The sequence below is a fragment of the Maniola hyperantus genome, chromosome 25 (genome assembly GCF_902806685.2).
Source record: "Maniola hyperantus chromosome 25, iAphHyp1.2, whole genome shotgun sequence".
Classification (NCBI taxonomy): Eukaryota; Metazoa; Arthropoda; class Insecta; order Lepidoptera; family Nymphalidae; genus Maniola; species Maniola hyperantus.
In genome coordinates, this window is record NC_048560.1 from 3,666,525 (window position 1) to 3,684,938 (window position 18,414).

The window sequence follows — 18,414 nt, forward strand, 5'->3', positions numbered from 1 at the left end:
AATTAAATTGTGGTCATGAACTAATAACTAGTATTTTCAACTTTTGAAGTGAGTGACTATATCAAATGGGATATCATATGAAAGGTCTTCACCTGTACATTCTAAAACAGATTTTTATTTATTTTTATGCATCATAGTTTTTGAATTATCGTGCAAAATGTCGAAAAAATACGACTGTAGTACGGAACCCTCATTGCCTGACTCGCACTTGGCCGGTTTTTAAGCTAAGATTTAACTTGTAATATCATTTTTCAATTGAATTCTTTGATTAAGAATTTTTGATTTTCCGGTATACAAATTGGCCTATGTCACTCTGCAGATCTTAGTTTGTATCCCAAAAAACCAAAAAGCTCCCACGGAATTTTAATAAACTAAATACACGAGGTCATCACGTGGAGATATTTATATTTTAATAATTAAAAACACTATCATGCAATTATATTTTCACTAACTTACTTAATATTATTATGATTGCATCGATTTCATCTTCAGTTTTGATTTGGATATTATCTAGCTCAGTTCAGTAGGTATTATAAGAGGAATGTGCAACATCCACATAAACTCAAGAGAGATTCTGAATGTCAAGCGGAAAAATGAACAATAAAAATATTGTTATGTGGTTGAAATAAAGAACTAAAGAAAAACTGATGCCTGCGAAATCGCAGGCATTAGTGTTTTTTCCTAACTAAATCCAAATTTAGTTTTTAAAATCCCGCGGGAACTTCTTGAATTATCAGTGATAAAAACGAGCCTAGTCACTTTCCACGTCTTTAACTGTATCCATGCAAAAAAAATCGTTGCTCCGTTGTGGCGTGATTGAAGGACAAACCAACGAATCACACTTTCGCATTTATAATACTGCGTAGTGATACGAAACTGGAAAAATTGATAAGGTAACGCATCTGCGTTTGCTTAATCTATGTTTTTCCAGCCTGGCCGGGGCAAGCGGAGCCTACTCTACACCCTCAGTTACTGGCCGGACGCCATCGTAGTCGCGTATATACGTGCGTACTACTACGCGAATCTCGCGGCTACACGCGGCGTTTCACTACGCGAATACGTCATTTTATGAATGTATGCTTTGTGTCTGTGAAATGACCACCTAAATACTCTATGGTAATTAATAAAAAAAATTGAGTGACTTTTGAATTTGGAAAAGCGGTAAAAACGATTCCCGTTTCAGTGTTTGTACTTGTGCGTGAATGAAAACTGTTTATGGATTTTCTGAAATTTTCGTGACGGTAAGCTTTTTCATTTTTAATGAGGTATTTTCATTTGGATTTTCCTCGTTTGCCCGAATTGTTTTGGTTTTTTTTCTCAGTTTTTTTTTTAATTTTTACGCAACGAATTGTCTGCAGTTTGCAATGCATTGCAGTGTATTATGTTTTCCTGTTATTCTATTATTTTTAATTATTAATTGTTAGGTACGCACTTTATTTTTGTATTCTTTTTGTACGTAAATAATTAATCTGTACTTTCACCTGAACGTAAAAACTTTCAGAGTTTAATGTGGTTCTGTAGGATGGAATATTATGAATTTAGTTAAGTGCGATACCTAGCGTAAAAGCTTTCATAATAAGCTTTTATAGGTTACAGTTGGTGCCTAGGCAATGTTACCTACCTACATTATACCTAGGTAAGTATAAGTTGTAGGTGTTCTATGGAAAATATTTTTTACATTAGGAAAGCTTTTACTTGATTAGCTCATGCTCGCGACTTCATCCGCGTGGACTACACAATTTTTAAACCCCTATTTCACCTCATTAGGGGTTGTATTTTTAAAAATCCTTTCTTAGAGGATGCCTGCGTCATAATAGCTATCTGCATGCCAAATTTCAGCCCGATCCGTCCAGTAGTTTGAGCTGTGCGTTGATAGATCAGTTAGTCAGTCACCTTTTCCTTTTATATATTTAGACTAGCTTATGCTCGCGACTTCGTCCGCGTGGACTACACTATTTTCAAAACCCTATTTCACCCCCTTAGGAGTTGAATGAGTCAGTCATTCAGTCAGTCAGTCAGTCAGTCAGTCAGTCAGTCGCCTTTTCCTTTTATATATATACTAGCTGATCCCCGCGGCTTCGCCCGCGTAGATTTAGGTTTTTAAAGATCCCGTATAGCCTATGTCACTCAGGAATAATGTAGCTTTCTACAGGTGAAAGAATTTTTAAAATCGGTTCAGTAGTTCTAAAGATTACCCCCTACAAACAGACTTAACGACATTACCTCTTTATATAATACAACGTTTTTGAGCCTATTCAGTACAAACAAACAAACAAACAAACAAACAAACAAACAAACAAACAAAGTTTTCCTCTTTATAATATTAGTGTAGACAACGGGCCGTGCAGCAGAAATCGTAATATTTTAATTTCGCCATAACTTCAAAACCAAACGTCCAATTTTAATCATTCAAAGACCAAATATTATCTCCATAAACTGTTCTTAGTGATGAAATCATTTATTTTGATAAGGATTAATAGCATGAGTAAAATAAACGCGTTTAAATGTAGTCCAAAAAAAATTCAAGATTTTTAAATAAAAAATGGTTGCTGTGCCTCACTCGACATAGATGGGTATAGTGTGTCGCGGACTTTTTTGTAGATATTTATAAGATCTACAATTAATTAGAACATTTTATGGTTCTATCTTTTATAGTTTAGGCAGCGTACGCAAAATAAGTAGGTAACTTTTCTGGTTGATTTTTTACACCTTGTGTCCGAAAAACCCAAATATCTTACGGAACCCTATTTTTTTCCAAAATAAAATATAGCCTATGTTACTCGTGGATAATGTAGCTTTCGAATGGTGAAAGAATTTTTAAAATCGGTCCAGTAGTTTTTGAGCCTATTCAGTACAAACAAACAAACAAACAAACAAACAAACAAACAAACAAACAAAGTTTTCCTCTTTATAATATTAGTGTAGATATATATATATTTCAAAAATCCTTTCTTAGCGGATGCCTACGTCATAATAGCTATCTGCATGCCAAATTTCAGCCCGATCCGTCCAGTAGTTTGAGCTGTGCGTTGATAGATCAGTCAGTCAGTCAGTCAGTCATTCAGTCAGTCAGTCAGTCAGTCACCTTTTCCTTTTATATATACCTATAGAAAATGTCCTGCGCTTAGTCCGCGTGCATTTAACTTTTCAAAAATCCCGTGGGAGCTTTTTGCTTTTCCGGGATAGTAGCCTGTGCCCGTCCCTGGGATGCAAGCCATCTCTTGACCAAGAAGATGATGCCCACAACTTCATCCATGTGGATTTAGGTTTTTGAAAATCCCGTGGGAACTCTTTGATTTTTCGAACCCTATATTCTTCCCCGAGATGCAAGCTGTATTTGCATACAATTAAAAAAAATACAATACAAATAAGGGTGTTAGGAATGTAATGTAAATACCTTCTATTTGTTATGGAAATAAAATAAAAATAAATAAATAAACGAAGGGGCCGTGGAAAGCTAGCAGACAGCCAGATAGATAGACAGGCACACTTTCGCATTATACAATATTAAATTAATAAATTAATAGTAGGTATGGATTTTATTATCTAACTGATAAAAGGAAAAGGATTAAGGAAAGCCATATTAATTTATCGCGATATATTTTATGTTATTATTCGTATATTAGAAGCTTAATCTAAATTCTAAACCAGTTCGATTGTAACGGTAACACTTTAATGTGGAACTTGTTATTGAAACTACATTATAAATAATTCATTGGTAATAAAACTCGTGTACAGTGAATTTTATTTAATTAAAAAAAATTAAGCACATGTAATCTAGTAGGCGTACGTCGACGCCCCGCCCACCCGCACAGTCCCCACGCTAACCCAGTGCGGGTGAGCGCGGGTGTGCGGGGCGGCCCCCCGCCTAGGATTGCCAGGTCTTTAACCCGAAAAGCCGGACAGAACAGCCAGTTTAGCCGGACATTTGGGTAAGAAGGCCGGAGAACCTTAACTTTTTAAGTCTTAGTGGGTTTATTACTTCATACCTATATCATTTACCTTTAAATCTTCTTAAATTCTAATAAAAAACAACAAAAGTAAATGAATCAGTCTTCTTTCTCAATTATCATTGATTTATACTATTGCAATTTACAATGCAATACAAAATTAAACGAAACTCAAATGAATGAACCAGTCGTATTTTACTAATCATCACTTTACTTACTATTATTGTAAAATGTAAAAAATTGACAAATTTAAGCCTAACAAAAGCCGGACAGGCCGGACACCGACTAATTTGGCCTCACATGCAACCAAAAAGCCTGACTTTGTCTGGCTTTATCCGGAGGACGCTACCCCCGCCTCATAGCCTATTGCCTAAACGTATCAGTGAATTAAAAAAAAAGCTAGAAATAGCGAGCAAACGAGCAGGCTTTGGTCGTCAAAGTGTGGTGTAAAATGTTCACTTATAAATAAATGAAAATAAAATAAATATCGCCTGCAGTGTTAACTTTACTTTAGTAATTACTCAAGCTTTCTTTATCGTTGTTATCATTAGTAGAGCTTTATCAACGTCACGAAGGAGGCGTAATATTTCCTAACTACTTAGTACTCACTTATATAAAACTAGCTTATGCTCTCGGCTTCATCCGCATGGACAACATAAATTTCAAAGCCCCATTTAACCCACTTAGGGGTTGAATTTTCAAAAATCGTTTCTTAGCGGATGCCTACGTTATAATAGCTATCTGCATGCCTTTCAGCCCGATCCGTCCAGTAGTTTGAGCTGTGCGTTGATAGATCAGTCAGCTTTTTCTTTATACAGGGTGGCCGGGGATGTGACTACTAAAAGAAAAATTTGAATACCTTATATTAAGGGGTATCCAAATCACCTCTATGTATGTTCAGCGATTTTCAGTAGTTTAGGAGATATAAATTTTTAAATGATTTTTTCATAATTTTCATTCGTCAGTGGTTTTTCTTTTTTTTCTTTTTCTATAGAACGTCTTGGGAAGTTTTTTATGTGGTAATTAGTAGCCATAAACTTAACTATCACCTAAAAAATTACGATTCAACTAGGCATTATGGAACATGACTAAAATCTTATCGAAATTTCCAAATTATTGTTCGAGCGTAGTAATTACAAAACTTCAAGACTTAAAAAAAAAATGGCGCCAATGGCATCTAAGTATTTCTAAAAACTTTTATGGACTTACCACTTCAGAAATAATTTAAAAAAACCTAACCTTAATAAGGATTTGTTTGATGTAAATGGTCTCCAAAGTGAATGAGTTAGTAGATATAATTTCAATTATAGGCTGCTACAGCATACACATTTAGACGGATAAGTCGTGCGAAAGGACTGAGAAGTAGAACTAACAGCTTATGAAAGAAAGAAAGAAGAAAAAAAAGAAATGTGATATCGCATGTCACATAATACATTACCTAAATAGCTATAACAGATATCTCTCTCTCCGGTCGTTCCTTCATTGCTGAAGATCGTGGTCCTGGCAAACTGCCCTCGAATGGCTTATCTGTTTCCATCGGCTTCTGTCGGTGGCCATTTTTACAATGTGATGAAATCCACACCTGCTGGACTCCTTTAGCTGGTCGGACCACCTAGTTGGTGAGCGGCCTCTCGGTCTTTTGTCCTCAGTGTTGCCCGTCACTATGAGCTTTTCTACTCTGTCGTCCCTCCGCCGTGTAACAGATATATAAATTTTCATAATACCTACTACCTACCTACTAGAAATATGAAAAGGAAACTGGGTCAAAATATAGTTCCTAGAATTTTTTTCCATGTTAGGCAGGTATCTGATATCGGTTGTACCCACAGACGTTTGTTGTACCCTGGGTATTCGATATTAATAAAATCAATACTGCTTTGCGATAATGACTCTCATTTCATTAATCGATGTAATTAATTAAGTTCCGTATCACATTTACTAATAATACTTTCTATTAGAAACGTAATAAGTATGTAAGTAGATTTATAGTCATCATCATCGTGATCAACCCATCGCCGGCTCACTACAGAGCACGGGTCTCTTTTCATAGTGAGAAGAGTTTTGGTCATAGTCTACCACGTTGGCCATGTACGGATTGGTAGACTTCACACACCTTTGAGAACATTATGAAGAACTCTCAGGCATGCAGGTATCCTCACGATGTTTTCCTTTACCGTTAAAGCAAGTGATATTTAATTACTTAAAACACACATGACTCCGAAAAGTTAGAGGTGCGTGCCCGGGATCGAACCTCCGACCTCCGATTAGAAGGCGGACGTCCTAACCACTAGGCTATCACAGTAATGAGAAGAACTTTCAGGCATGCAGGTTTCCTTACGATGTTTTCTTTCACTTTTCCTAGTAATAATAAAAATACATATTATTTGTATAGGTCCAAAGTCTACTCACGTAGGACCCATATGTTACACAAATCGTGTTTTTTCCTAAACACACAATAAAATAATAGGGTCAGAGTAATGGCAGCACGTAAAACTAGCCGAATATATTGTGCACTAGTTTTTCTCTCCGTCATATTTCTAGTAGGAAATATTATTACAGCGAAATTGTATTTCAGACAACTCAGCAAGTTTCAAGGGTACATTAACAGAAAAGAAACCACCTTATTTAAGTTTTTTTTACCAAAAACTAAAACATAAACATTCATCATATTATTATATCAAAATGAATCGCTGAATGTGTTACTGATCGCAAATCTCGAGAACAGCTGAACCGATTTCGCTAATTCTTTTTTATAATATTCCTTGTAGTACGAGGATGGTTCTTACTAAGAGAAATATGTAAAAAATTTGAATCGATTGTTAGGCGGAATGAAGTTCGCCAGGGCAGCTAGTTTAAAATAAATCCACTCTTCACCTCTTTCTTATGCAGAAAAGTGACAGAAAGAATGACTGTTATTAAAACCGGCTACCCACGGTACGTCAATCGGCGGATTATCCCGTCCGGACGACCATGGACGTCCTCGCACCGCACACAAGGTTCTTCCAACGTTGCGTGTCAGTCTGTATGGTTCTTGAGATTGTAAGCCATTTCGAAGTTAATCATCATCATGATCAACCCATCACCGGCTCACTACAGAGCACGGGTCTCCTCTCAGAGTGAGAAGGGTTTTGGCCATAGTCTATCACGCTGGCCATGTGCAGATTGGTAGACTTCACACACCTTTGAGAACATCATGGAGAACTCTCAGGCATGCAGGTTTCCTCACGATGTTTTCCTTCACCGTTAAAGCAAATATATTAATTACTTAAAAACGCACATAATTACGAAAAGTTAGAGGTGCGTGCCCGGGATCGAACCCCCGACCTCCGATTGGAAGGCGGACGTCCTAACCACTAGGCTACCAAAGCTCTAATTTTGAAGTTACCGACTCGTAAATCGGACCTATCGCGACGAACGTGTCTGCGCTACCATGGACGACCCCGTCCCCATGGTACGGTGGCGCGTGGTCCGCGTCCGTCCGCAATATCACGCACCGTGAGAGCCCGTTCCCACTTATCCGATCAGTCTTTTTGCCCTGAAACCGGACGCCGGACGTGGGTGTTCACATTATATCCGATCAGTCTGTTTTGCCGGAAGGTCGGTGGTTCGACTCGCCGCCAGTTTACGTTTGTATTTCGTACGCGATGGACGGCGACGATGATGTTATATTGATAGATAGATAGATAGATAGATAGATAGATTCTTTATTTTGCGTTTCACATGCATCCACTTACTTACAATAAAGACATGGAGATACATATGAGACCCTGTAAGGGTCAAAACATAGGTTATAATAACCTATGTTTTGACCCTTACAGGGTTATTAGATAATTCGCTTGTACACTTAATTCACTTTGATATGTAATATTTACAATATTCTTAAATTATAATAACAATATTACAAGAACGAAACAGCAGTTGATTTGAATTTTTAAAATTTGTATTGTGGTGGTATTTGAGACAAATGAGACGAAAAAGAAGTAGAAAACGAAGACAACATTGGGTGCGTCCTATACTTCGAGACCGATTTTCAACAGGGACATTTGATAGGTGAATTAAGGAATAATGAGGCGAAGTTCTTAAACTACTTTCGAATGTCTTTTTCCTCGTCCATTTTGCACGAGCACTGACGCCGAATGAGACTAGCGACGGCGGGGCGGAGGGGGTCTCGTCTTCAGTCTTGACGCAACGTTCGTTCACACTCATCCGATCCGGGCGTTTTGACTGATCGTCGCAGTGCCAAAACGTCCGTCAAATAACTCGGAACAGTCTTTTTTCCCGGATCAGTCATAATGTGAACAGCTTCATACAAATTGTACTGCCACTGGCACATCCGTCTATTTAGACTGACCGAGAAAAAAGACTGATCGGCTAAGTGGAAACGGGCTTTTCGAGGCAAGTATAACGGCGTGAACAAGCCGTTTCCGTCATAAAAACTGAACTTAGTAGAGAGTCGTATTTCACAAAAAGGCCTCAAGTTTTACGTCCTAGCGTGTTTCCGTGACCGATATCGCCATTTCGCCCACGTAAATACGGCGCTGGACGTAAAAATAAACGTAATTCCGTCGAATCCAAACGATTATCCGTCGTAATATTTTATTTATACAGACCATTTTCGGTTTCGCTAGCTGCTCCTTCCGTGTGTTTGAAAAACTTGGGTACAAGGACTAATAAGCTTAAGCTGGATATCCAATATTATACTCACGAACCTACAGTAGGGTTAGTATGGGTTACATCTCTCCCATGTTGAACGAATTCGATCGTCGAAACACAAACATAAAATGATTTCCTATAATCTTTAAGTAAAGAACAATTTTCTGTATTTTGCCAAAATTTTAGACTACGTAGTTTCGGAGATAAGGAAGTGGTATCGTCAATTTTCATCTATTTTCCTAAATATCTTTAAATTTTAGATATTATAAAAATTATACATTTGAGATCCTTATATCAAGCCTTTTGTTTTGGTTCAGTTTGTAAAGACTATTTTTTATTTTTTTTATTTGCGTTACAAGTACGGACTTGTAGTTTGGGTTACGGAAATTCATATTATGTGTACCTACCAAATTTCAACAGTCCACGGTCCAGTAGATTCGGGACAAATTGACTTTGACAGACGGACATATAACAGACATACGAGTCACATGAGCGATCCTATAAGGTTAGTTTTTCATTCAACTCGATACGATATAATATATTATTATACACTTTCTACAGAGAGGATATTTATTAACAGCTAACTCTGAAAAAGGTTCAGAGTATTTTCAAGAACCTATAGTACCTAAGTATACAAACTACAGTTAAACTTTATACAAGTTATTAAATCGTTAAGTACTTTTACAACCAGGAAATGAACTAAACGCATAAGGAAATATAAATCAAAGGGACCTGTTAATATTTTCTTACTAGGTATTGTTTTCACTCAAGCGATGTCACTTTGTTCGTGTTATCATGGTTTGATCGTACTTTATTACGTCTTACGTAGTTAGTTAAAACGCACGAACAATATTATAGTACGCGACAGGTTGAAATGGCAGTCGGGGAGGGAACGCCCCGCGCACCCGCACAGGCCCTTTTTATCCACGGGGAAAAAAACCGCACCCGGAGAGGCACGGTGGTTATGTCGGACTCTTACCGACTAAAACTCCACGATGTTCCACGCATCGCCTGGTGGCTGGGCTACGGGGCCAAACACGTACGCGCAACCCAGCCAGCGGCGCCTGCTGAGGACCCACCACAGGGGACCAATAAAGTCCCTACACCGTCTAAGGCGCACCAGGAACACAAAGGTGCGCCTTCCGACTCGACGACTGGTTTCTTTCCGGACGATAGACTACCCGCACAGCCCCTGCGGTTACCCTATGCGGGCGAGCGCAAGTGGCGTGCGGGCGCCTCATACCCCGATTGCCACATCAACCTGTCGCGGACTCTACCTACTTCGTTTCAGAATAAAATAAAAGAACTGACTGACTGGTTGATCTATGAACGCATAGCTTAAACAACTAGACGGATAGGGCTGACATTTTGCATGCTGGTAGCTTTATGAGGTAGAGCTCCGCTAAGAAAGGATTTTTCAAAATTCAACCCCTGAAAAGGTAAAATCGTGGTTTAAAATTTGTGTAGTCCATGCGGACGAAGTCGCGGGCTAGTATTATATTGGAAACAACAAAATTAATAAAAAAAACTGTAAACTATTTGGGCATAACAAATCAATAAAACCAACAATATAAATTCTTGAGATTAATAGAAAAAGCTCTATGGTGGTCTATTAAATTTTTTCCCCTAAATCGTGAAATCGCTCACGGTGTCTACAGGTGGGTTGATCATAGAATACGAGAATACGAGATTTTTGTGCTTCCTTCGTGATCGTAAAATAATTTGTGTTTTGAAAACACTTTAGGACTACACGATTTCAATAAATAACTACAATAAAGGATAGGTTCTTTGTCAACAAATGTTATTCAATAACCCACAATAAGTATTCTATCACGTGCTTATGTCGTGGCTTCTAAATTATAAAGATTTTTTTTGTTACACAGACTTATTGCTTTACACGTGCAGTCTGTGGGTTGACTACCCAAAAATCTATAAACGCCCTCCGAGTCCAGTATAATAACATCTTCAGAATAATGTTGGGACTGCCTCGGTACTGTAGCGCGTCCGGTATGTTTGCGGATAACTGTGACAACAGAGTGATCCTATAAGGGTTCCGTTTTTCCTTTTGAGGTACGGAACCCTAAAAATACGCGATACAATACTTAAGTATACCCATATCAATGTAGGTATTATACAGTACAGAAACTGTTATATTATCACGATACTCGACGCCCTGTGAATGAAGGGAGCACGATTGTAACTCGAGAACTTTTTATACAATAAAAATAACGAGCATGATCTCCCGACGACGCAACAAAAACGTTGCCTTTGATGTCGGCTACCAAGGGTTCTCGAACCTCGGCACGAATTTGTTATTTTGTGTTCGAGTTGGTTGTGATTGGCGATCAGGGGTTTTAATGATACGCGAGAATATTTTATTTGGTCTGAAATAAATCTAGTCTATATCTATATTATATATTATTTATATTAAAAGACTTGTCCTGAATGACTGTCAAAGTAAAATATTATTCATTGTCATTGCATATCTGGGAAGAGACTGACCCCCATGACACGGGTTAATCTAGTTTGGGGGTCGAGGGTAATTTTAAGCAAAGTTGTAATTGGAACAAATAAAGTTTTATATATTATTATTATTATTATTTACTGACCGATCTTCTGAAACTTGAAATTTTGACAGTAGCTTTCTTTTATGAGACACTCAAAACAGGATTTTTGGAAATAGGATTTAAATAGTAAATGAACATTTGTATAAAAGCTCGTTATTTTTCCAAATTCGTTTCAAGATTTTTTAGGCGTTGAAATATGAGTCCGTGATTTATTGAGTTCTATCTATAAAGTTTGGTATTTGGGCTTTCAGGCAAAAATTAAGATGTACCTACGTGCTTCCGAATAGCTAAGGTAAACTTCACTGTACAAACATGCGTAGCACCTCATAATAAAAAAAACACCTCTATAATTTAGCGTAACTTTATTATAACCTTAAGCGTAAACACCAATACAAATAAGTGAAAACAAAACCAGATTTCGACCATTAGTAACGCTACGGGATATTAAAAAGTTGGAACGGGTTTAGGGATCCCTGACTTGGGATAATTGTCCAACAGGTGCGGGGCTACCGTTGTTTATTTTGTGCGCCCAAGGGCATGGGATCGAGTTGCAGGTAGAACAGTTTGATAAGGGCGCCTACGCACGGACGACACCTGGGCGCTTAGGACCAGCGCAAACTGGTCCTAGGTATGAGTTTACTTCAAATTTTTTAACAAATTTCCACAATCAATTTTAGACTTGCATTTACAGAGATGTTGCCTCCTAGTCCGGGTCCTGGGTTGGATCCCGATCACGCATCTCTAACTTTTGGCAGTAAAAAAGATAGAAAATTACATGACGTAGGTACATTCAAAATCCTTGAATGTTTTATCGTTTTGTTTTTTGTGTCTTTTTGTGTTTGTATTTAAATTTATCATTGATCATCTATGTAGTTAGTGTAAGTGGCACTGCCGTTCTAATTAGATGTAAAATAAAGAAAAAATAAGTGACATAGTGAAGACGCACAAGAAGAAGAAGAACTGAGAGTCAATCACATCAATTTCATTCATTCACCATTGAACGTAACGAAGAAATGGCGATGACAGCAAAGGTCGGCCTTGACGTGGTCTCTGCTCGCGTAATTTTATGAGCAGGTGCACCCTACAGTTGTTTATTTTTTCGCCTGAGGGCATTGGATAGATCGATAAGGACGTACCTATATGGTAAGATGACCCAACCTTCAATAGCGGAAAGAGAGGAGAAGAAGAAAAGGCAGAAGAGTCGGTCACATGGGACGTAAAAAATCTGATGAAAATCTCTTCTCTCGCAATTTTATCACCAAGTGCGCACTACAGTTTCTCATTTTATTCGTCCAAGGGCATGGGCAGCGGCGTGCACAGGAGTTCAAGCCAGGGTATGCATTTAGGTATGAACTCATTTTACGGCAGGTTATAATGAAAAATAAGCATTGATTTATTACAATGAGGGTAAGCAGTGCGTTTATGCTTCTATGAGCTGCACGCCACTGGGCATGGGGTAGTGTTTTAGGTATAACAGCTCAATAAGAACGTATAATATGACGAGATGACCCAACATCCAATAGTGGAAATGCAGTTTCAATAAGAGTCAGTCACATCGGATGTAACAAAGAAATACTGATGACGGCAGAGGTCGGTCGGTGATTTGTGGTCGCGTAATTTTATCACCAGGTGCGAGCTTACAGTTGTTTATTTTGTTCGCCTAAGGGCATGGGATAAAGTTGCAGGTATAACAGGACGCCTACGCACGGAAGACATCTGGGCCCTTAAATTGCGTTGTTAGAATAATATTGTAAACACGTTTGGTATTGGGATATGAATCTATACTTCCATATCCATACTAATATTATAAATGCGAAAGTGTGTCTGTCTGTCTGTCTGCTAGCCTTTCACGGCTCATCCGTTCAACTGATTTTGACAAAATTTGGTACAGCGATAGCTTGCATCCCGGGGAAGGACATAGGCTAATTTTTATCTCGGAAAATCAAAGAGTTTCCACAGGACTTCCAAAAACCTAAAACCATGCGGACGAAGTCGCGGGCATCATCTAGTTATCTATACTTCTATACTAATATTATAATTGTGAAAGTGTGTCTGTCTGTCTGCTAGCTTTTCACGGCCCTTCAGCTTAACCGATTTTGATGGAATTTGGTACAGAATTAACTTACATCTTGGGGAAGGACATAGGCTACTTTTTATCCCGGGAAATTAAAGAGTTCCCACGGGATTTTTCCTGAATCCTAATCTACGCGGACGAAGTCGCGGGTATCTTCTGGTCTAAATATATAAAAGGAAAAGGTGACTGACTGAATGACTGAATGAATGATCTATCAATGCACAGCTCAAACTACTGGACGGATCGGGCTGAAATTTGGCATGCAGATAGCTATTATGACGTAGGCATACGCTAAGAAAGGATTTTCGAAAATTCTACCCCTAAGGGGTGAAATAGGGGTTTGAAATTTATTTGGTCCACGCGGACGAAGTCGCGCGCATAAGCTAGTAATATAAAGGCCTATTGATAACATTACAAAAATTAAATGCCCCAATATTATTGAGCATCGAAAATATTCGATCTAGATTATTATTAACCCACTTTAATGAGATATTTAAATAACATGTTCCCAGTACGAGTTATTAAGTGAAGTGCTTTTCAAAGTGTGGCCTAAATTATACCTTTTATGGTACATCATTGCTTTTATGTGATTAAAGTTTGGGCGCCTCGTGGTGTGGTAAACATATCGGTATCGAATACCGTTATTTATGTTACGTACTGTATAATATTATGTACCTATTATTTATTAATAGTATAATGAAGTAACACAGCCGAAAATATAATCGGTGATTCAAAATATTTATATTTCGTGAAGTAATAACTTTTTAACTGTAGTTATGTCGTTATCAAATAAGTAGTAGGTAGCTTATACATAGATGTTAGATTGAAATTGGTTTTTCTTCAACTAATTAGATCCAAAAAAAACGGCCAAGTGCGAGTCAGGCTCGCGCAATGAGGGTTCCGTACTACAGTCTTATTTTATCGACATTTTGCACGATAATTCAAAAACTATGATGCATAAAAATAAATAAAAATCTGTTTTAGAATACATACGTAAAGCCCTTTCATATTATGATACCCCACTTGATATTTACTTCGAAAATTGAAAATACTAATTATTAGTTCATGACCCTACATTCCCGGTCTTCAGATTTTTCACCTTATGTCTGCTATAAGACCTCAATACCTGCCAAATATGATTCTAAGTCAACGGGAAGTACCCTGTAGGTTTCTTGACAGACCGACAGACAAACAGACAGATAACAAAGTGATCCTAAAAGGGTTCCGTTTTTCCTTTTGAGGACTGAGGTACGGAATTTTATTTATTTAACTACGTTACTTTTAAATTTACTTTTAATATTATATGAAAAACTCCTATTGTTAATTCGAATGCATCAAAATTATTATAAACGTAAAGGGTTCTTAAGTAAAATAAATTTATTTAATAGTAGGTATCCTATTGGCCCCGATTCTCTAGTCTCTCTCTAAACTAAATTTAAAATATCTGCATCCTTTTCTTTTTACTAATGCTAAAAAAGGAACGGAACATGACTATCACATTTAAAGACTCTAAATTTTAGTGCACAATACAAATTTAAACAGTAGGTTCGCGAGTGCGTGCTAAAATCACGGGTTTTACCATCTAAAAATTAAATTTAGAAATGTCAAACTGCTTCTGTCCTTTTCATATTACAATAGTAAGAAGAGGGTGCGAATACTCTAAAATTAGGTTGTGCTTAGAATCGGTGCCATTATTATAATATATTATGTAAAACTAGAGGCTGCCCGCGACTCCGTCCGCGTGTATTAAGATTTTTCAAAAATCCCGTGGGAACTCCTTGATTTTCCGGGATAAAAAGCAGCCTATGTCCTTCCCCGGCATGTAAGCTAACTCTGTACCAAATTTCATTAAAATCGGTTAAACTGTTGGTCGGTGAAAAGCTAGCAGACAGACAGACAGACACACTTTCTCATTTATAATACAAGTAGGTATGGATAATTTTTTTATTACAAATGCTGAAAAAAAAAAAAAAAATATTATAATGCTGAATATTTAACGTTTAATTCCGTCAATAATCACCGACTAACCACTATCTAGAAAACATGCCAAATAGTCGGTTTTTCCGACTATTCGGCGTGTAGTTGACCCATCTCTAGATTCAACAAAGTAGGCACGACTAGGTACATTTCTACGATTCAAAAGCGTTCACCAGCGTGGGTGGACTAGAAACTGTATGAAACCGTATGACCGAGTTTCGCCATACAAGCCTTGCCGACAAATCTACCTAAAGCTTGAAACAGACGTCAGACTTAAGCGCAACATCGGTTTATCTATACTAATCCATACTTATATAATAAATGCGAAAGTGTGTCTGTCTGTCTGTCTATATGTCTGTCTGCTAGCTTTTCACGGCCCAACAGTTCAACCGAATGTTATAAAATTTGGTACAGAGTTAACTTACATCCCGGGGAAGGATATAGGCTACTTTTCATCCCGGAAAATTAAAGAGTTCCCATGGGAGTTTTAAAACCTAAATCCACGCGGACGAAGTCGCGGGCATCATCTAGTAATATTATAAAGAGGTAAAGTTTGTAAGTTTGTTTGTAGGAAGTAATCTCTGGAACTGTACTGAACCAATTTTGAAAATTCTTTCACCAGTAGAAAGTTTTAGTATTCCTGGGTGACATAAGCTATATATTTTTATTAAAAAAAATAGAGATCCGTATGAAAATTGTAAGTAATAAGCTACCCGTGTGAAGCTGGGGCGGGTCGCTAGTGCAAACATAAACCAATACTTTACTGATGTTACTTTGTTGGCGTGTAAGTAAACTTAGGTATTTTTCAAAGATTTTGTTATTTCGTGGAACTATTACTAGCATATTTTAGCGTTTAAACTATAATATTAATGATTATAAATATACTAACCTATTACTCAAATTCTTAATGATAGTTTTAAGTTGTCAAATAAATAAATAAAAAAAATATATGATATCGATAGTTTGTATTTTTATTTTTTTGAATAAACGTAAAATCAAATAGTAAGAACAAAATGTAGTGATTGAGAAATTAAGTTACAATATAATATGTAATCTGTTTTGGTTGCCAAATAAATTAAATTAAATTAAATTGAGATAAACGGATTGAAAGAAAAACAAAAACACAGATTAAAATTGATTGGGAAAAGCACACAATTTACAGGTAAAGCATGCGGACAAGCTCAGGCTAAAATCGCGTCTATTTTCATCGACAATTTTTGTCTTTCTCCTGCACCAGATCTTACCGACTGCCTAAATATAGCGGACGGCAAAAATAACACGCCTCTTTGAAAGCGCTTTAAAGCGGCTAGTTTTCGCTTGTGAAAAACTTCTGTGGCTGTTTCTTTGAGGCTTACGAGAGCTTCATATGAAATGATGAAGTCGCATTAGCGCTAGATCCCACTGAGGATTTTTTTTGATTCACAACTTTAAATCTTGTATGAAAATACTAGTGAACACCCACGGTTTTGCTTCCATGAGAATTTCCAAAATCTTACCTTTTTAGGGTTCCGTACCTCAAAAGGAAAAACGGAACCCTTATAGGATCACTTTGTTGTCTGTCTGTCTGTCAAGAAACCTACAGGGTACTTCCCGTTGACCTAGAATCATGAAATTTGGCAGGTAGGTAGATCTTATAGCTGACATTTGGGGAAAAATCTGAAAACCGCGAATTTAGAGTTAGATCACACAAAAAAATTAAATTGTGGTCATGAACTAATAATTAGTATTTTCAACTTTCGAAGTGAGTGACTATATCAAGTGGGGTATCATATGAAAGGTCTTCACCTGCACATTCTAAAACAGATTTTTATTTATTTTTATGCATCATATTTTTTGAATTATCGGTCAAAATGTCGAAAAAATACGACTGTAGTACGGAACCCTCATTGCGCGAGCCTGACTCGCACTTGGCCGGTTTTTTTCCTTACCACCTGATGCCCGCGACTTCGTCTGCGTGGATTTAGGGTTTTAAAAACCCCTGGGAACTCTTTGATTTTCCGCCCGCATAGCCCGCTGTGAGGGCGGCTGAAGTGTGGGAAAGGGGGAGACAGCTGCAGATCGTCTCCCGACAGTTCTTGACGATCTTCATCGCTGGCGCTAATAGTGTCCTGTCCCACGACTGATGCCATTGTCTCCCTTCGAAAGACCCCGGATGGGTTCGAAACAAGTCGAGCTAACGTCGACTAAACGCGTGAGTAAAGCCGGGTATGAGATATGTATAATGGAGCTAAATGGACTTAAAAAACGAGGAGGCAAATAGCTTTGCACACACTTTTCTTTTTATTTTTATGAGATAACTAGCTGGAAAATAGTAATTGCCCTAACTCCTATTTATTATTCACTACCTATTAATACTCAATTATTGTAACAATAAAACTACACACTTGGCACGTGGGAAGTGGGCTTTTTATGCTTTCACTAAGTATTGTTACTTTCCCTTTATTACCGGCTCATGACCGAAAATTACGATTTCACGTTGGGTACAATTAAGAGGGCTCAGGACGGTGCTTTCTTCATATAAACGTAGGACGGTAATTACTACATTATTTGATACTGTACGCTCTAAACTAAGAATTATATCGATATATTTCGTCATTATCTAGGTCTATTGATATATAAAACATTGAAAAAATATTGATTTTAAAGTTACGAACCTCAAAAGATTCCTATTTTAACTCTAAATTTATGACAACTTTGGGCGTAAATAAATAAGATTAGGGGTATGAAAATACTAAAACAATTTAACAGTAGACATAGTTTATTTATTCATTAGTTGAAATAACTATACTTTGCAAACATAAACTCAGTAGTTTTTTCTCAAAAATACTTTTCCTAAACCCTTTTCGTGCGCTTGATTTCGGTGAAAATCATCGTGCCTCTCTCATACATTGTGGCCAATTCCGTTGTACACAATCTCTAAACTAAACTAAAATGACACCTCTAAATCTATTGCTATCCCTTTTACAAAGTTGCTTGCGGCAAAGGATAGCACTAGATTTAAACCTGTCAATTTAGTTTAGTTTAGAGAGATTGTGATCAAGAGAATTGGCCCCAATGTCAAGTGAAAAGCAAACAGGTTACCCCACGTGCGCTGCCAATTTCGGTCGAACGTACTGCGTCACCTTAAGTGCTTATTCCGGTCTTAACCACAATACGAGCTTTTGCGATTAGTTTTATTGTTGCGGTAATATAA

General features: G+C 37.4%; 1 protein-coding gene across 2 annotated transcripts in view; it reads left to right on the forward strand.

Moving 5' to 3' along the window:
* The first annotated feature begins 983 nt into the window (after window positions 1-983).
* The window catches only part of LOC117993821 (irregular chiasm C-roughest protein-like), a 144,284-nt gene continuing 126,853 nt past the window's right edge, over window positions 984-18,414 (forward strand). For both annotated transcript variants that reach the window (XM_069507128.1, XM_034981689.2), the window contains exon 1: window positions 984-1,241. The gene's annotated coding sequence lies outside the window, so the exon portion shown is untranslated. The remainder of the gene's footprint in view (window positions 1,242-18,414) is intronic.